Consider the following 22,162-nt stretch of genomic DNA (forward strand, 5'->3'; position numbering starts at 1 on the left):
CGCGGACAAGAGCTAGTTTAAATATAGAACGCTGTGTTCTATTGATTACGATTGTCATTTGTTTTTCTGTTCTTCAATATTTTGTTCATCGCTAATTTTATGGTCATGTTAATAAATATATATAATTACGATTTAATTTACAATTTAGTGTTTTATAATTATTTACAACGAATGCACCTCGTTGAGATTCACACACTATGTTAGTAGGATGTGTAGGTATGGACTGAGTAAACGTTATTGTAACCTATTTTGTACTCAATTTCAAATACTATTCGTGTCGTAACCACTGTACCATATAGTTATTAAACTTCATAAGTTGATTGAACTATTGATAACGATCAGTAAATAAATAAACTCATCTTTATTATTATAATTTGTTTTGGGTTAATGAAGGTCACAACATCTGTGAGAAAATTATAAATATAATTATAATATCGTTAAATAAAAAAGCATCTAAGATTTGTCTCAAAAAAAAATCCATGTATGTGGGAAACAAAATTAATGGTATTAAGGTAGCACTCAATCCTTTCTATTTTAGAAAAATTAATAATTAACATATATTTAGAGAGCTACAAGTATAAATGATAAGAGTAGGTGGACGTTCATAAAAAACAGTCCCTTCCAATTTGAAATCGGTTGAAAATTCTCCATAGAGATAACTTTGCACCAACAACCAGTTCATTCAAGTAGCCACAATGTCCTTTCGCCTTTTCTCCAGTCTCAAAAGAAATGTGTACACGGTCGTGGTATACGCATACATGTGGAGCGAAACTAAGCAGCTCTATTAGCGTATTAAAAAAACAACTATATTCGATATAGAACACGGTTGGATTTACGATAGCGTGTTAAAGTTAACAAGACCTTTCTGCTACAGAGTTACTACCGGCACCAGTTTACCGCTTCACGTCATCAGTACTCCAGTGACTAACTAAACACGATACGGGTTACTCGTGTCTATTCATTGTGTGTAATTAATTAAAAAAACCACTAAATTGTTATTTATAAAGCAGTGATTTTATTCTGCAGTTCAATACCGTAGTGTTATCATAAATTCGTGTAGCGTTATCTTTATTATTGTGACATAAACATTTTTTCAAAGGATTTCGTTTCTATACGTAAGTACATATTGATTTTACTCTTACTTATTCAGTAATGTGGCTAACATTAATCGTTATTTTAATGGATGCTTATAGATTTTTCCGTAGTGATTATTTAAGTAATTTATATATTTAATTAGCTTTAATCATTTCATATTAACTTCATAACCTTTAGTAAAAACATAGCGTGTTAGTGTAGCAATTCCGTTACTTACATACATTCATGTGTGATTTTTTTGAACTTACTCGATTCATATACTTTATTACTGTTAGAGGTTCTAATTTATTTTTTATATATCTATAAGTACTTGATAAGTTTTTTATAAGCACGTTCCGTAATTATTGTCAAGGATTAATTATATTTAATTATGTACTTATATATTGTTATTAAAACCATTCGTAGCTACATTGCGGTTTAATCTAAGTCATCCTACCTATATCATTTGTAATATCAGTTACCATACCAACATCTTCATTAGAATTATAATAAGATATATGCTTCACGTTTTCTTGAAATACTGACATTGCTATATATAATCAATTTCGTCCTTAATTATGTAGAAACATTATTCATCATTATTGTTGAATTTCAGCAACTCTGAATCTTTTCCTGTTAGTTATAGAAACTAGTGTTCATGTATTATATATACTACTGTTATTAGTTAATTTAAATATAAAACATTGCGAGAAGAATTTCAAAGTACTTCTTGTTGAATGCTTACTTTCTTAGTACAATAAATATTGCTAAAAATAAATTTTGCTGATGGAAAATACATGGTTTTGGCCGTCAATACGGAATGTTGATATTTTCCAGATTCTTCAGTAGATATTTGTTACAGCTGGCTCTGTTTCTACGTACAATTCACAACAAAATAATACATACTGTAAAACGAGAGTTCTGGAACACGGTATCAAAAAAGAAGCATTTCTCTTTGAAAAAAATATTTAAGCATTTGTCTTATAGTGCTTCCGTCCTGGCTTCCGCCGCATAATAATTTGCATGCAACAGACGTACTATGTGACTTGTACCTAATATGAAATGGATGTACAGTTACATTAAACTTATAAGAGGTTATGTCAGTTGAAATAAAACAAGCAAAAATAATCATTATTATTTAAATAAACTAATATTCTACTTCACTTTGTAATGGTCATTTTATCAATTCGAACAGCTCTATCGGATCCCAAACTAAGCCGAGCTTGTATTATGAGTACTAAACAACTGATAGAAATACATAAAAAAAAAACACCCAGATCAGTATAAACTATCATACTTATGTTGTGTGTAAATGCAAAAATCATAAATTTCCTGATTTTGGAACTTACTGGTATTGAATATGTAGAATACAGACAATACCAGTAAGTAACAAAATTAGTCAGTCAAAATTACGGAAGCAGATCAATTCAATACAAGTTCAACAAGTCTTCTTCCTCTTAGCTCTGTCCCACTTTATGCGGGGTCGGCTCTCCTAATTTTACAAGTTCAAAACAAGTAATAGCCTGTAATAATAATAATATAATTTTACATAGTATAGAACAAATAGCTGTAATTACGAATAGATCTTTTAAATTACGCAACGAATTTTAAAATAGTTTTCAGCAATAGATAGAGTTATTTAAGAGGAAGGTTTATATGTATAATACCTGCATATTGTGTACAAAAAGCTGAAACATTCAAACACTTGTAATGCACCTGTGCGAAGCCAGAGATGGTGGCATGTACAACATATATTAAAGTAACAATAATAAACCATTTCATGAATTTTATGATAAGTGGTAGTTGTATATATAATCCAATTATAATAGTATTTTTATGATATCGGAATTATGCACCCGCCTGCGCTGCGGTATACGCGGGGCAGAAGTGAAGGATGAGAGGATGAGGATAAAGTCAAGTCAATTAGTCCCCATCATGTCAAATTCACCAGGAATTGATGATGGTTTCCAGAGTTACATTAGTCCACATTACTAACAATCCCGTTCTCCCCAATTCTTTATATATACTGGTTACAATCTCCTCAATGTATACGTTAAATTATAAATAATGTTAGCATTGGATTATCTAATTTTTTTCTAACATCATAACGAGAAACATGACCAACAAAAAAGACTTACATCAAAAACCGGCTGCTAAATAAAAAAGAATTCAATGAAATATAAGACGGATGTGTTTGAGAAATAAAAGATATACATTGAACTCTCAACAACGGTACTGCCATAACGTGCAGTGTAACGATATTACTAATAGAAACGGTATACGGATTTGTATCTCTTAAATAAAATGTATGCTGAATGATTTATCTAGAAAAGTTCCATCAGACACGCCAATAATACCTATAAAATGAATGAAATATACACTGTCAATTTTTTTTTACGGATGATAATGGAATGGTGTGCCCGCTTGCGGTAATGGTTTATATTGGCAGGGCATCTATGGAGGATGATTAGATGAGCATGAGGTCAGGTCAGTTAACCAAATTCTTTAGGAATTGATCACAATGGTTTCCAGGGGAAACCGCGTGGAGCTCAACCTGACATGTTACACTGCTAGCAATGGGTATTTATTCTCCATTACTAATAATTGCCTTCCCCTTTAATTATATTTTATGATCTCAAATATTTCTAAGAATATGCTTACTCTGTACAAAACTAAGAATGGTATTACAATTGTTTTACAAGCATTCTATACAGGATGAAAGGCGTGACATCTTGATCTTATGAAACAGCAACGCATCATCGGTATTACGGATATCTCATGATAACGTGATGTCCGCAGTGTTCATGTTTAGGCGATGGTTACCGCTTACCATCAGGTGGGTACCGCTCACCATGAGTTGTATTTTGTTTCCCATTCGAGTTAAATAAAAAAAAACAATGTTCATCTTCTGGTTAGAGAAAAGAATCAGATTAATTGCTAGTCATATTTGCTGTCATCTGTCAACAACGTCCTGATTTGGCTCAAGATTCTAAAACCATGTTGGTAAATCAATCATTCTTTTCATGAAGCCAAATGAGTAATGTGTCTCTCCTAACAAGACGAAAATAATGTATTGAAATTTTCTCTTTAGTAATACTATAAATGAACTGTTTGCTTTAAAATCAGAGGCTGACTCATTCAAGTATACGAACGACACATCAAAACTTGCAACTTTTCAGTTTACGGTTGCAAAACATTTTGTTTTACGAATATAAAATTTAATTCGTTTGAAACTTACGAGTTCGTAAGTAGTGTACCTGAGTCTGAATAGAAACTTCTTTAAAACAGTTCGTTGACCGATTTAGCTACTTTGAATGACTCACTAGCGAAGTGAATATAGTCTGTGCTAAAAATGCAAAGGATTTTTCTGTATTTTTACACAATCGTTTTCGTCGTCGTCGTATCGTCGCTGACAAACAACCTCTTAAATATCAACCTCATTTAAATAATACGATTTAATTTATTCGACATATTGCAACGGAATTATTTGCCATACTTTTTTTTATGTTTATTTTCCCAATGCTAAAACGTAATACCGCATCAAATGAAAATGAATCACAAAAACCAATAAAATATATACTATTTTGTTGTTGAAACTAATTAATATAATTCCCACTCACACCTCAAAACCTACTGGCAAGCACAAAACGACATAATTAAATATATATTCTTTTTTTTTAAATTTTATTACAAGATCTAATTAAATATTCTGTTGTATATCTATGGCCGTATGACTGTTTCTTTTACTTTGAAATATAAAACACAATTTCTAAGCACATATGTGTAAAAAAAATATATCACAGTCTGTACCGAAATTATTAAGTAATAATAAAAACTTCAAAAGTGAAAAAAGTGATTTTGCGACCTTGGATGATGTAAAGGGAGAGAGGACGGTCGATAAATAATTAAAGGAGAGTAAGTTCAGATATGACCGCCGATGGAAATTAGTCGAAATAGATGACATATTGCGCCGACTCCAAATAGTGGAATGAAGTCAAGGCAATAATAGTCTACACCGAATTATGTTTGGTGTTTGCATTTTGCTAATTGTTCATTTTATGTTTATTAAGTAAACAGTGCTTTTAGTAACTGTTGTTTTAGTGTAGATAATTGAACATATGGCGCTATTTTATTATTATTAGGTGTATAAAATGTAAATTGCCAGTCATGTATGATTCAGCTGTTATTTTTTACAAACTAACTAGACGCTGCTACAATCATGCTATACGAAAACTTCATAATCACACTGCTTTTAACAAAATGACACTCGTACAATTATAAAATTGTATTGTACGTTCTCACAACTATAATTAACAATAGTGTATTATAAAATTACTCCACGTACAAGATCCGAAGCGGTCGTTAACAATAGGAGCTATGTGTGACGCGCATAAGTCGGCGTGCTATTGTTGAGAGGAGCAAACTTCGTTATATCAACCACAACACTCGCCGCTAAGGAAATTGAATCTAAACGTCATAGCAATAAAGACTTCATGACTATTCTCATCGGATACGAGTGAATTTTTTCCATAGCACACACACCACATCTCTTACTCGACCGACAATGTCAACAAACGTAGAATTGCCGCTGGTACAAGTCAGTTGTGACTCACACGACAATCCAACTTAAGTGGAGCTTCAGCAATCAATTTTTTCGTATTATAATTTAGTAGAAGGTCGCTGTGTAATAGTTCTTCTAAGTCTGGTAATAGTGCAAAAACTACTTCAATATAGATAACAAAAAGTGCTCATGTACACAATACAACTGTATTGAAGAGTTGTTTGTGCTCATATTTTCCGCTTTTTGTTGCTCTTTGTCTTCTAATGAATTAAAACGATCGATAAATAATCCTGAAGGATTAGCAAGTTGATCTGACAATAGCCAAGTTATATTGATCGAACAACCTTTAGTAACGGAGAAGTAATATTCTCCGTATAGTAAATAGTATATTGTAGGTAAATAAATCTCTCAATAGTAGGAGGAATCTCATGTATTGATATTTAATTAGATGCAAATAACAAATAATCATTCCTGTAATAAAAAAAATACTAAAATTTAATGCTGTACCTACATCATACATCATTTATCAATTAATTCATATTTTCGTTTTATTAAGAAAAACATCTTCATCAGTCAATATATTATAGTAAACATAAACAATGTTTCTAATTTTCTTTTTTTTTACTCTCAAAATCAGCAATGGTAAATGCTTTGTTCAGACACTTTAGTCATGACTGTATATAACCGGCCTCTGTGTTTTTCATGCATAATAAATATTAATGTAAAAAGTGAAAATGTCTACATAAAGTAAAACAGAATATCAATAAATTTTAGATTAATTAATGCAAAAAGGTCTGATTAGCGAATATAGTATTTTAGATTACAACTAATGTACCTAATGGAAATCCCACACTTTCTAATGACCTTACAGAATCGAAATTTGATGTTTCACTGCAAATTACTTGAGGCTATTTGGTCCAAATGACATGAGTGCTGTTTAGAACTGTTATTTTTATACTTACTAATAATGTATAAATCAGTAAGTAATATTAACAACAAGAAATAATAACATTAACAATCAATATTGCATAATTCATGTACATATGTATATATATTTAGGACGTAGCATCTTATTCATCTATTTTAGTTACAATTTAAAAATTAAGCAGATTAGTTATTGGATAAAATATTTATTTATTTTATTTAACCTTTATTTAATTTTTGTAGAATATATCGTCCTGCACAAAATATCAATAAAAATTAAATACATTAGCATTATCTAGCAGTCAAACTTTACGAATGCAGAGATATTCGAGTGCAGTTTAGTTTTCCAAATGAAATGTTTCCAAATATAAATTATTCAGACAGGAGACAGGACTCTGCCATTTTTAATCTTTATAATTTGAAAAAGGGAATACAAAATCTAGGTTAATAATACTATAACCAACGAGATTAACTTAAAAACTTTATACAAATATTAATTGAATTGTTGCGTGAATTTCACGCAACAAATCAATATTAATTAAATTATACAAACATGTTCTAAGAGCCTTTTGTTTGCATAATACACAGAAATCGACTTTACTAATACGATTTTATTTCATGAGGTCAAATCTCCTTTCATATTTCATAATGAATATCATCAGACTTAGAGAAATCGGATAATAAAATAGATATCTTGATAAATGTTTCATTATTACGAAACGCTCGTTCCGCTATTGTAAAGATTACGATATAAAACATTTTCAAAAGACTATAGAAAATAGTTTCTTAAGTACTAAGGTACTAAATTTTTAAATTTGAACATATAAATTTAAAAACGTTTGTTATTTTATAGTACTTTATTGTACAATAAGACTATAAATAAAAGGACACAATTGACTTAAAGAAACACATACAATGGAGCAATGGCGGGCTTATCCCAAAAGAGGAACTTCTTCCAGTCAACCTTTGAGTGACTGAGAGAAATAGTCGGGTGGTGGAGATAATGACGCGTAGATATTGTTTATAATAAAATAATACACGTCACAATAAAATACATGCAAGCATTTATGTATTAATATTGTATAAATAATAGGAATATATGTAACCTATTACTATCTATTTAAAAAACATCAAATAAAAAATGTAAAATGAAGATTTGTTTTCACTAAGAATGTAGAATTTTGCTGATTGTAGAATGTTAGCAACCATCTTGAGCACGTCAGCTTTCAAAGACGAAGAAAAGTCGTATCTCAATTGGTACATTCGTTTAGGAGCTACGTTAGCGTAGATAGACACACAGCATTACAGACACCCCTCTGTTTGCATTAGGGGTTAAAAAACTTGGATCACTAAGGTGTAAAAATCTTTTACTTCTTGTAAGTACTTTCTGAATTTTGAATAATTTTGAATAATTCCTTATTATTATAATTTAATATAATGGTTACTTATATATTTTTATGTTGTGGGTTATATTGTTTTTATGGGGCAGTGGATGGTAAATAGTATAGGGTAAGTGAACTGCATCTTAAGTCTTGCCATAACAGGACCAAATGCAACTATTTATTTACTTCTGTCAATTTTACTATTTGGCAGTTTATATTTACACGAAATCTTAAAAATGTCTCCTTTAAATAAAACTATTCAGCATTGAACAGCATCGTTCTTCTTTATCTTTTATAATATCAGTATAGATAACTCATATATGAAGTTAATACACTATATTTTATTAAGGATTTTGATTTTTATATCTGAGACCACAATACTCGACTACGAGACTCGACCGATCGGCAGTTTATTACTCAACATAGTAAATGCATGTTTCATTTTATCATAACACGTATTGTTGCAGTCATAGAGTTATATTGTACTACAATACACATACAATACATGTTTAATAAGGAAATGTCAATACAGGAAGATAGTAGCGTTTAGGAGAGGGGCTATAATGTGATTCGATTTCGTCAAGTGTTGGTTAGGTATATAATTTAAATCTAATTCAGACGGTTACATACTATACTGGGGGCTATTCTTACATATACTTCTAGTATAACTAGACTACTATAATCATTTTGATTAATTTGGCATAAAGGATTAGTATCCCAGCCATAAAACTGCTTAAAAAATAAAAACATTTTCGGCATTATAATAATTCTCAATAATTATTAAAAAGAAATATAATTGTTCTGCTTAAAGCATTTGTATGTAGAACGCTTTATTTTGCACTCAAAATGACAAATGCAAATGTTAATTTATTTTTAGAAAGTTGTAATTAAGATATTTGTTGTCTTATTTTCAACAAATTAGTGTCTTTTTATGGGATAATGCACATGCTTACATTTATAATTTAGGTGATTTACTATAAAATATTATTATTCTTTACATTATTGTTAAATCTTCGTAAAAATGATAAACCATGGTATTAGTTTCAACCGAATTTTGTGGTGAGTGATGTATCAATTCTAAGTCGATAATTGATCGTTACATTAAACTCTTCTAAATGAACCCAATTAAGAAATAGATACATTGTTCCGAGAACGTGGTTAATTAATTCGAAATTCAAATGAAAACAAAGAATCACGTGCTTAGCTATAGTAAAGAACTTTAGGCTCTATATTTTAAAAAATAAAGTAGATAAACGCTTACAACTCGTTATCATGATTCATTTGGTAACCAATAGTTACGAACATCAACAAAATAGTGTGGTGCTGAGTGGAGGTCTTATCCGGTCTTATATTATTATCCACGAAATTTGTACCTAAAATAGTTTTAGTACATATTTAATAAAACATTAGTAGTATTATCTCATATGCCAACAATATGTCCAATATAATAAGTGAAGCCATTTTGAAATTGACGTAACATGTATTTGACAAATTAATTATTTGTAAAATAAACATACAATACATGATGTTATGAAAGTGGATGAAATGGGAGATGTGCAAAATAACTCAGTACCTAAAAATGAAAAATTATGTTACAAGATTAGATATTGTGTGTCAACAGCGCATCTCCATATTTTGTATTCGCCGCGTGCATACAATGAATCACTTCGTTCCCAGTTTACTGTGAACCCCGATAACATTTTTTAATCCTCTCACTAAGGAAGTGATCTTACAGCAATCCAGGTCATAATATTTTGGTCATGGATAAAACTGAAGTTATCAGGCGGGTCACAAATTCATTGTCTATAGACGCTGAGAATTTTGGGTTATCTAAATACTTACCACAGTTTTAAGGAATGCAAAACGGATGTTACGTGGTAACTGTTAAAGAAAATATACTTTAGAACATTATTTCTTAAAAAAATAAAAATTAATAAATAAAATTTTAAGTAACCCCCGAAACAAAATATTTAATGAATTGTAGCGAAGAATAAGGGACACTCTAACAATCTGTTTACAAATAAAAAAAATGAATCATAATCTGTTAGTTTTATTTCTCTCTCTATCATTTAACCTTTGGGTTTTTAATATTAAATATTTATATATGTACTCATTGAAATATGGGTATGCCAACGAACACAAACTATGTCTTTGACTATCCCATTTGTGATCTCGTAACAGTATAAAAAACAATAAATCTGTTGACCCTTTGTCCACACTTTGGAATTTATAATACATTGCAACAATTTAGCCATGCAAACCTATAAAAAGTTTCCATGGCTAAATTTTGAATGGATCTAAACTGAAATTTAATATGATGACAAATTGTACGATCACAAATTATCTTGTATCTCAAAAAATAAAACAAAAATCTCGCTAGTAACGGCTAGTTAATTTATATTTTTTTAACAGAAGTGGAACAAAAATCTATTAATTAGTTTTTTAATAAACTGTAATTGATGTTAAACATTTATAGCAAATATATAAAGGAGCTATAAAGGGAGTGTATTCACACTCCCTTTTACTGCAAGCATTCGCTTGCAGTAATTTCTGGAATATCCTGGAATCTGGCCGGGAGTCGGTTGCCATGACGACGGGCAACGACTGCCGACTATTTCTGTATTCTTTGATCTCGCAACTCGCATTCCTTGCCCGATGTTTCGCCACGCCACGGTAGAGGATAGTTCATCACAGATTGTGTGCGCCGAAATAGATATATAGCTGACATACTTATACTATGTAATATTATGTTTTCTGTGCTTATACCAAAATGATAACATTTTGTTCGATTTATTTCGAAAAAAAATTATTTTAAGCATTAATAGTCACACATTACACATAATTTTATGTCGTAACAGTCGTCTGTACACTAACCACGTACAATGCGTTAACATATGGAAAGAAAATAAAAAAGAAAGAAAGAAAATAATATTTATTTAGTACTTTTTAACGCCTTTGATGCCTGTCATGAGTTCGAGAGGACTAACATATCATACCTCAAAATCTTGTAATTTCACTGTCTTATTTCATCCTGTAACCTAAATACAGATTACAAATCTAGACAGAGAAGTCAAAATATTTACAATTCCTACCGAAATATTTCTGCTTGCCTATTCAAACTTGTCCAGACAGCCAGAGTAGTAATAAGTTAGAATACACACATACACATTACATAGAATAAGTCCGAGTCCGACAAAACATATGGGAACACTCTCAACAAACCCAATTCTGACTATTCTTCATTATCACCAATAACAGTAAAAGATGTAATTAAGACAACATTAATTCGCATTCAGATCGTGGGATGGTCATTCCAACAATAGAACGACTGCGTACACGCCATAAGTAAAGAATAGGAGAATATGAGAATAACACGGCACAATTTGTTACAACACATTCTCTAATAAGATAACATCGTTTAGTTTAGTTTGGAATATCGAAAACGTTTCATTGTTTGATTTATTTTGATTGAATATACCCATAGCTTACTATATACATATAATTTCAAACCTAAATTTCAACAGGAACGACTGTAATAATAAACCAGGAGAATTCCCATTGTACCGTCTAGTCCCAAACTAAATAAAGCTTGTACTATAGGTACTAGAGAACTGTACAATATATACATATAAATCACCTAGACATCATCATGAGATACCCATTACTAACATTGTACCATGTCAGATTAACCTCCACAGTGGTTTTCCCTGGAAAGCATTGTGATATTTTTTTATTGAATTTGCCTCGATAGACTAACTGTCCTGACCTCATGATTATCTTATCATCCTTTACTGTAGCTCCGCCAGCGTGAACCGTCAGCGTAAGCATTATATTATCATCAATTAAAAAAAAACTATCAGTTATACGGGGCTGTTCAAGTATTACGTAAGCAGATTTATCACAATTATTTACCCCTCAACCCCGTTGTCAGCAAAAGTAAGCAAAGCTCTTACCCCTCCCCCCATGCTTACGTAAACATTTCTCAATTAATGTATTGTTTTTTTAACAAAGACAATGTGAGGGTTGCCATTCGTGTAAAAAAAGTAAATTACGACCGATGACGTAATCATCATAGAGACTCCCCCAATGTCATCCAAAATAAGCAAAGCACCCCCCGCCCCCCTATTGTGCTTACGTAATACTTGAACGGCCCCTACTCATGGATTTGTAAGAGGACTGAACCCGCGACCTTCAGAAAGAAGGCGGTGTGCTAAACTGGTAGACTACAAAGGTCGTCAATGCCTGAAAGTGACAATAATATACCAGTACAGTACTATTCCGTTCGGTATCATTCTGATACTGATCGTACCTTGAGTGCACTGTCTCGACCTTTAGACATCTAGTGACGGTAGTCGAATAAACCGCCTACTCATATCTTGACATCGCTGTAGTCCACTCAGCTCGTGACCACTTCCCGAGTAATTTCGAGACAGATAAGCTAACTTATATACCATAAAATATGACTCGTACTGTGATCTGTATATATTAATAATACCAGTGGCAATCCGTGAGGAAGTAGCCATTATTATTGCTAAAAGTTGCATATATGGCGTGATTGGTATAATTTCATAGTTTTGCAAACGTTTTAAAAAACAAAACTGTGTTTGCAAAAATGTTTAATCAATTTTTCAAAGGTTATATATACATGTTAAAATGAAATAATGCAGGAGAATTTTCATATATTTACTCATTTTGTTATTTTCCAGTACTTAATTAATTTAATCAGTGCTAATACGGGGCTCAATGTTTTCAAAATGCTTTCATAGATGGCATTGTTGTCATTTGTATCGGCCTAATTAAATGTCTTTTTTATATTTTCCAATAATAAGCACTTAATATATCATTATTGTAAATTAAACATATAAAAAAATTTTAAGTAAATTAAAAATAGCCGAACAAGCAAGTAATACTATTTCCAATAATACTTATGTATGAAGTGTTGTCATATTAAAAATAAATACATGTATTATCGATTTTTTTAAATAATCGATAACAGGATTTTATTACAGCGCATTATTCGATGATGCTTTTAATGAGTCGTTGTGAACAGTAAATTTTCATTATTTTGTATTATAGCAGTGTTCCGTTTCAAAGAACGGAATATAGTAGTACATTATTAGTGTCGTTGGTTATTTACATTTGTACTGAAAAATCGATTACATAATAATTTAAAATATCGAGTACGAATCGTAGTTGTCTTTGAATACTGGCAAGATTAAAATAGTATTTAAAAAAAAGAGATAAATCGACCCTAACTCGAATACCATAAAGTTGATTTTCCTTTCTCATTAATATCATAGCAGTTTGTTTTTAACTTGCGTATGACTCTGTGGTATGATGTTTAACGTGTATTGTTATTGTACGGTGCATACATTTCAAAAATTATATTTTAATGTAGGTACATACATTTCTTTCATACATTTCATACATGTCAAAAATTATCTTTTAATGTAGGTACATACATTTCTTTCATACATTTATACATGTCAAAAATTATCTTTTAATGTAGGTACATACATTTCTTTCATACATCAAAGATATTATTATTGTAGATATCGAAAGTTATGTATACAAGTAATTCTGAATATTATCAAGTTCAAAATAAGCACACATTACTGGCTTAGATAATAGAGTAATATTACTTGTAATAAAAACATTTGTGACACCCATATGTATACATATTACATAGTAAGTACTTACGCCCGTGCCGTGAGACTCATCTAAGCGTACAGCGCATGCGCGTCGCGCGGTAACCGCACCGACCGACCAATAGGAGCGCGCCTCTCGCGCATCAATCGCGACTAATGGACGGTATAAAAAGCAATGAGTGTTCCAGTGACATCATTATAATATTTTCTCGTTAAGTTTTATTGTAATATACATAATTTCGTACTAAGTAACGTGTTCCCCCGTTACACATTTCTAACGTGTAACGGGCGTGAAAGCGAGACAAACAGACAGAGTTACTTTAGCATTTATAATATTTGTAAGAATATCGCTATTAAAAATAGGGGTTGGTGAAAGACGGGCCAAAATTTAGGCGTGTATGTAACATTATAAATAAATAAAAAATTGTCCATAATACAAAAAAAAAAATTCAGGGTAGGCCACCCCTATGACTTAGGGGTATAAAAAATAGATAACAACCCTACCTCAGACCTAGCAAGTATACATATCAAATTTCATCAAAATGTGGGAGAAATATGGCAACTAACACTGTGATACGAAGTTTATATATAAGATATAGCGGAATTCTCATTAGGGAAAAGAGGGGTACATCGTAGAATACATGAGGTATATACCAGTAAATTCATTGTAGCTAAAACCAGTCTCTTACACATAACGATTGAAATAAAAAATCATATAGCCCGATTTTGATACGTACGAGTATAAACGTATCAAAATCGGGCTATACGTATAGCGCAGACGCGTTACAACATATCTTCGTCGAGAGAAAAAAATAGGCATGGAATGTAGAATAAACTATAACATAATATATACATTGGCACATAAGCCATATCTGCAGGGTATCGGCTAACGATATTATACCTACACATTTACATTGAATCTTGAATCGTCCCTAATGAGGTACACGATACAGTTACCTACATATCTTGTATATACCTATCTTTGCAAAACAGATGTCATGTAGACTGAATTGACTGCCATCTATTTTCGTGCTTTGTTACTAAGCACCCACTAGTAATCCGAACTGCTTCAGATCTAGAGACATCTAGCGGCTACGGCGGCGAAATAAAATAGCCCGAAGAATAGCCCGAGTTAGGAAGGAACCATTTTCTTGTATGGGATGGGGTATCTGTATGTAATATTATGTTATCTGTGATAATACTGAAAAATATTTAATATGTTTTGCGTAGTGGTATATTAAAAAAATACTAAAGTAATCTAGGGATTGCAATAATTAGTGATTTTTAAATTTTCTTATTTAATACACATTATTTATGTTATTACCAGGGTCTTAACGAGAGAGGTAAATATCTTTATTTACCATAAAATTATTCGTGTTAAGACCCGATTAATAATAAAAATAATTAGTAAGTGTGTTCAAGTCACCAAAAGACCCGACTTCAAGTTTATATTAGACCACATAAAAAGCACCAGCTGCCAAATAATAATAACATCAATATCAGTTTATTTAGAAAAATATTCTGGCACACACATAAAGAAATACATATGAATTGAAAATTTAATGAAGTTTTGCTTTAAAGTCGATTGTAAAAACAGAACATAGTCAACTTTAAATGCATTTTCCTCATTAAATTCGGTCTAAAAAGTCAAGGATTCTTTATTTAGCCGTAGCTTAATCGATCAGAAAGCCTAAATTTACGTATATAGATATAACATTTATATTCACATTACTAAGATCCATATTTGTCTGAAACAATAAACGTATTATATAACAATAGATGTAGTAGTAAATAATAACAATAACAATTAACGCAGTCTCTTTTAGTAATACAATCGCAACATAGTGTATAAAAATATTGAATTGAGGTTTCAATGGTCATATTCTTTGCACATCTATTTATTATCGGTATACAAGATATTTATAATGATGTATATATACTAATTGTCTAAGTCTTATAGGTTTAATCCAATAATTTCGTATGACCCCAATGCCTCAACTCAAATAACTTATTGAGAGTCACTTTACTTTAACCGTAATATGCATATAACAATGGTAATGGTAAAAAAATGGTAGAAATAAAACACGAATAAATAAAAAAATCATGTAACTTTTATTGTATTAACTTCAAAATATACTGCAATAAGAAACTCTGTTTGGAACAAAGCATACATGAGTTATGCAAGTGGATGAAAACGAGAGATACGTAAAATAATGAGGTATATAAAAATCTGCAATACTTTTCCAGACAGGAAATCTCGTAGAACGAATGCAAGATCTCAACATATAGGTCTCAAATTGCCAAATCGTTTATACTTAAATGCGCTCTATTCAATTTGATTATCTTCCAATGAGATCATCATATGACGCAATTGTTACTTTTTTTTATCAAAATAAAACTCCGTAAGTCATTACCGCCGAGATGGTATCGTCTGTTACGAAACCCGCATCATGAAATGCTTTTGTAGCTACAAAGAGCAAGTACAATTAAATGCCTACATCGACTTTATTGTAACGAAGTGTTCAGCAATCTATATTGGAAGCAGTATTGTAGATTACTTAATAGTCTGTTGCACTATTTCATTTCTGTATCCATTAAACAATAGATAAGCAATTGATTGAACATTTTCTCCTGAAGGAATCTTTGTTCAAAGTAGTCTATATATTCCTTGCAACAAGCGGCTTGGTTTACTAGCTGTTTGTTTTATGTAAATATGATAAGGTTCAGTATCTGTGGCAGTGCAAATTATTAGTTACGAAGATTTGATACCCCTCATCCCTCTCCACACCGTGGAGTGACACCACGGCATCACAAAATATTTTATGACGTCTGTTGTGCTATGCATATACTGTACATGGAAATGTCTATCAAATGGGCAACTTGTTTTACAAATACCTACACAATAAGCATTTGAATGCCTCATTTATATAGTTAAGGACTATAATGAGTAATCAGTTGATTCCGAAGCGAAACAAAGAGGGATTCCTTGTTTACAAAACTTGATTATTCAAGTTGGTTTTAAGTTTTAAGGTTTATTATATTATCACTTCTATAGCGTCATAAATATACGATGTATTTATGAATTCATTCAATTATTTATATTTTTAAATATATTAAGTTTCCTTGAATGTTTCAAGACAGTGCCAATGCATTTTTGATATAAATATACAGTTATAGTTTATTCAGCGTAAATTATTCTCATTTCTATCCAATAGTATTAGATGACAGGCAGATAATATAGACACAAACAGATTAAAATTAATTTTCATAAAGCGTATAACTGTGGTCACTAATAATTTAATTTAATATTTATTTTTGTTGTTATTTATATTTAATATTTGTTTCTGTAATTTGTGTCTGTACGTACTAACATTAACTATAAAAGAATACTGTAATACTAACAAACTGAGCAAGTATGCCTTATAATAAATACATTATTATTAGTATTATTAATATCCCAATGCTTGCTTTTTAATCTCTACTCTAATCCGATCCGAACTAAACTTCATATTTACTCGTTACATTGTAGCTGTATCGATTTAACAGCCCATATAATCGATTACGCATAGGCAAAGGGCACACGGCGAACGGGTCACACTAAATTGAATGCATCAATGGTTTTGTGGTAAGGGTAACTTCAAACGTGAGCTTAATTTTGTGATCGATCAATAAAGGGTTTTTCTTGCGTATCGCTTCCACTGGTTGAATATTTATGGGGTATTAAAGCGGAATAAAATCTGTCCTACTTACGTAGGTATATGAACTATTAAAGTCTGAAAAAAATCACTGATAGTCTATGATGACTGTTTCTGTTGTAATGGTGTTTATAGGCAATTAGCACACGCCCCAGCTTCGCACGGGTGTACATGTATTATATTTTTTTTACTATCTTATTTTTTTTATATTCTTTTTACCTTCCTCTAGATTCAGTCTCTCTATTTAAAAAAAGCGCTTCAAAATCCGTTGCGTAGTTTTAAAGAATTAAGCATACATAGGAACGGACAGACAGCGACTTTGTTTTAGACTATTGTAATAATGATAGCGAGCACATATCGCTCAAGTGACAGACTTGAGTCATCTTTATTTTTTATTGGCAGTATTCAATATAAAACTATACTTAATTACCTGTATCCTACGACATAGTACATTTGGGTAAAGAAATTTACTATATATTAATTGGTTATAATCTACCTCTATACAAATTTTATTGCAATATGTCCAGCAGTTTAAAGAGTTGTTGCGTATATTATTTTTGTCTTAAGACATATTTGGATATTCGATTTTAAGGTTAAAACATTAAAATCATCAATCAAACACAATTTTTTAAGATAGATCTTATGAATACAAATAGTACAAACTTACCTGTTTATTATGTATTTCAGTTGGCTTCTAACAACGCATCCATCGAACCACAATATTCTCACAATAACAACTGTTTTGGAGTTATTTTAAATCATATATCAATACAGAATGGTTCAATTTTGAACACCGCAGTATATCGTCAACACGATTCGAAGGTTTCCGAGATATTCCAATACATTTATTTATTCCCTTTCGTTGTTATGAGTGAATGTTGAGGTAACCACACTAGATGAAGTAAAATTTCACGACCAAATTTAAAGTTTTGAGATATCTTACTTCATATTTTTTAATAAAATATTTGTCAGACTTAACATCTTTTTTTTATAATATGTCTTTTATGCCACTGTGTGCAGTAGTGGAGTCATGATACAGGTTTCAAAAGGTATTAGATATAATTAAAAATAATTCATTAATTTTAGGTATAATAACTAATTCAATAAATAAATGTTCAGAAATACTACAATCAAAAACACTGATTGCCATATCTCTTCATACTTATACTTCATACTCTTAAGTTTCCAAAGATCAACGGAAAAGGGCATATGGTACAGAACTATGAAAATTGAACCCCCTCGTATCCCATGGTTCCAAAACATTAACCTTAGTCGTAAGTATGTAGTCATAGCACTTAAATTACGTTCAGGACACATTCCATCAAACAAATTTGGATTTCTGATGAAAAGAGTAGACTCCCCTAATTGTCAAACTTTTGGTGGTATTGATGATGTTCAACATTTCTTGATGGAATGCGTCAAGAACAACATTGAAAGGCAAATCTTACTAAAAAAAGATTTAAACAAAATTAATTTAGGAATATTTCATAGTATTTTATAGAGCCTGCATCAAAAGAATCGGTAGTAATTTATAAATTTGTAGATAAAAGTAGGTAAGATTTGTCTTTATAGTAATTTAAAGTTTAGATGTTATGTAATTGATTAAGAAGTCAACACGGAGCTAACATGCTCAGTATTGTGCTAAGCTCCTAAATAAATAAAGAGAAAAAAATCCAAATCAGACTGCTTGGTAGCCAATGGGAGAGAAATTACTTTTTACTAAGTCTCCCATAATATTACATAGACATTACTAAGGGTAATACCAGGATTTGTGTTCAAGCGATTTAGCATACTTTATCTTCGAGGAAAACTGATTCACTTTTTGCACGATATCTTTTTATTTAATGCTCCTCGTGAGTATTAAAGTACAATATCAATGCCCCAACCAAGTAAAAACAATAAATTACATTAACTTTACAAACAATCGTACTCATGAATACCATGAGAATGATTGTTTGTAATGTTTAATACTGTATTATTATCAGTTCTTTAGTAGCCATGGTAGAAACTCCGCTTACTCCGTGAATAGATGGCACTGTGTGAATTGTCCTGAGTTATTATTATTAGAACATTATACGTTCCAAAAACGCACCCTAAAATAAAACATTCCGATGTATTTAATACGAAGGGTCACTGTAGCGATGAGTCAGCTATCAGGTGGTTCACCCCACGCTCCCCAGTTGTTTGCCTTGCGAATAAGTCAAGTTTACCCATCGTTTTGGAACGAGACTGTTTGTCTGTGTAAATTTAGCAAAGGGCAATTATAATGTTATATACAGTATATGGAGAATGTCTGACTTTACAAATTACTATAGGTACATACATACATATATATGTTATGTCATTTGAATGCCTATTTTCTACAATAAAGAATGATTAATAACATTATTACATAATCAGACCTCGGGACTAAGAATCGAAAAAGAGACAGCGGGACGTATCTTACGTACATCCAAACTATTATTACACGCTTGCATATTTTTAACTCCTATTTTTTTTTAAGAAATTGGAATGGCAAACTTTTTACGGCCCGCCGTCGGTGGCGATATACATCGCCTATATAAAATTATATAATTATATTACATTGTAAAAAGTCGTGTGCGTCTGTTCATAAAATTAATATAATGTAAAATATTTAAAATATTATATATATTTAAGAAGTATATGTAAGAAAATCTGTCATACATGATCTAGCGCGGCGAGACGATCCTATTTCCATGCAAATAGTAGCCATTTTAGTGAGTACATCGAAATGATAAGAGCTTATTAACAAACATAATACAAATGTAAATTCTATATTGCATTGCATAGATTTAGCATCCTAACGATAATACGTATCGAAGACAATGTATGTACGTATACCAAATCTATCGACATCTCAGATAATAAAATAAAATGACCTGCGATTGACACAGAAAGTAGTATTTGTAAATGCACTTTACTAGATTCTTACCTTCTCGGTGCTGTTATCATTAGGTTGAATATATGTGTAGTATTTTCAATAGAAAGGAGATTTCACTTACACTTACTTTACACTTCTCTTCCTGATCAATAAATATACCCCAATGGTGGGAAGGGGATTGTTAGTAATGTAGATTAATAACTCCATTGCTAACAATGTACCATGTCAGGTTGACCTCGACGCAGTTCCTCCTGGAAACCGTCATGTTAAATTCCTGGTAAATTTGCCACGATGGGCTAATTGATCTGACCTCATAATCATAATTTTATCATCCTCCACTGGTGCACCGCCAGCGTATAGCCTTAGCGCAGGCAAATCACCATTCGAATATCATTCCTTAAAAAAATATGTACCGATATCGCAGACCAGGTATATAACTCTGGAGATCTAATATAACGCCATGTAAGGTTCTAAAAAGCAAAACTCGAGTTATGGATAGTTATCAGAAAACTGATCGACATATTAAACTACCTTTTTCAAGTTAAGTAAGTTGAAAACACGCCTAGTATAATAGGTATATTACGAAAACAATATGTACTTTAAAATCACAAAGAACTAATAATGCATATATTATGTATAATTATAAATATTACGTAAGAAATTCTCCAAGTAAAAGCAGTGTCTAACACCTTTGTATTATTTATAATCATAAAAAGAAAGAAATAATGACTTGCATTATACTATTTATATTATAGATATACGCAAATGGTACTAGAAGAAATCGAGTTATTTAAAAATGTAAAGTTGGTATGTTGAGAGCAAGTATCGTAGCCGCATTTCGCTGCAGGAGATAACAAGACAGGAATAGACGGCCATTTGTAAACGAGACAACGTGGCATAGACAATTAGACAGCTATTCCACTTACACGTCCTGTTTACAACATAGGACTTGTTTGGATATAAATAACGTACAGATTTCCAATTCAAGTCGTACGTGAACGGTTGCAAATTGTAAGTAAGAATAACAAGCAAGAAATATGGTAGAGTCTAGAATTAAACCCAAGCACCCCACATAACGGGGTAGACTGTCATTGTAAAAAGTCGTCTGTATGGGCAGTACACTACATATTCAGCCGCCAAGCAACTTGCTTTGAGAGCTGTGTTTCAGTAGAAGATGAAATATGATGGTGAAATTACAGAATAACATCCAGGACATCTTAGTACATTATATGTCCTGGATTATATGGAGATTAGCCGGGCATTCTCTGAAATGGCTGGACCGATTTTAACGGGACTTTTTTTTGGCAGGTAGCTGATAATAACGAGTAACATAGCTGTTATTTTAGAAAAATAAAGTTAAATTGCACGCGGACAAAGTCGCGGGAACAGCTAGTAATAAATAAAAACAGATTTTCATTGAATTGAAGAATTTCATTCAATATATATACCGATGTGCATTTTCGGTCAAAAAATGTATGGTCACATTAGTTACGTGTACATAGATCAGTAATCTCTATCTACATTAAGATAAAATTAACAGATACAATATCTTGTACAATAAGGAAAATTCGTAAATACTCTAAGGAACAAGAAAAAAATAATTTAATAAGTAAACCTACTAATCTCTTGACATTTTTGTAAGATATTAATTACGAAACTAGCAATAGCAAAATATAGAATTATAAATCAAATCTATAACAATACTATACAGAGAGGAAGCGCATTTTGTTATAAGTAAAACAACTACGCGATTTGAGAAAACTTTTCACTGTTTAAAAGTATAATATTCCAGAGTGATGTAGGTAAATAAAGAGCTAATTCGTTCTTAAAAGGCCGGCATCGCACTTGCAACTCCCCTGGTGTTGCGGGTGCTCATGGGAAGCGGTAATCACTTACAATCACGCAAACTTGTTTGTCCCCTATGCTGCAAAAAAGAAATATAATTTTTATTAATATATACAAATCGCACAAAATAT

At 31.3% G+C, this 22,162-nt stretch overlaps 1 protein-coding gene across 1 annotated transcript in view; it reads left to right on the forward strand.

Moving 5' to 3' along the window:
- The first annotated feature begins 904 nt into the window (after positions 1-904).
- LOC131846388 (CDC42 small effector protein homolog) overlaps positions 905-22,162 on the forward strand; it is a 52,335-nt gene continuing 31,077 nt past the window's right edge. Inside the window, exon 1 of the mRNA XM_059195664.1 lies at positions 905-1,115. The gene's annotated coding sequence lies outside the window, so the exon portion shown is untranslated. The remainder of the gene's footprint in view (positions 1,116-22,162) is intronic.

The sequence above is a fragment of the Achroia grisella genome, unplaced genomic scaffold (assembly GCF_030625045.1).
Source record: "Achroia grisella isolate CSIRO2021 unplaced genomic scaffold, CSIRO_AGI_Agris_v1 utg511, whole genome shotgun sequence".
Taxonomy (NCBI): domain Eukaryota; kingdom Metazoa; phylum Arthropoda; class Insecta; order Lepidoptera; family Pyralidae; genus Achroia; species Achroia grisella.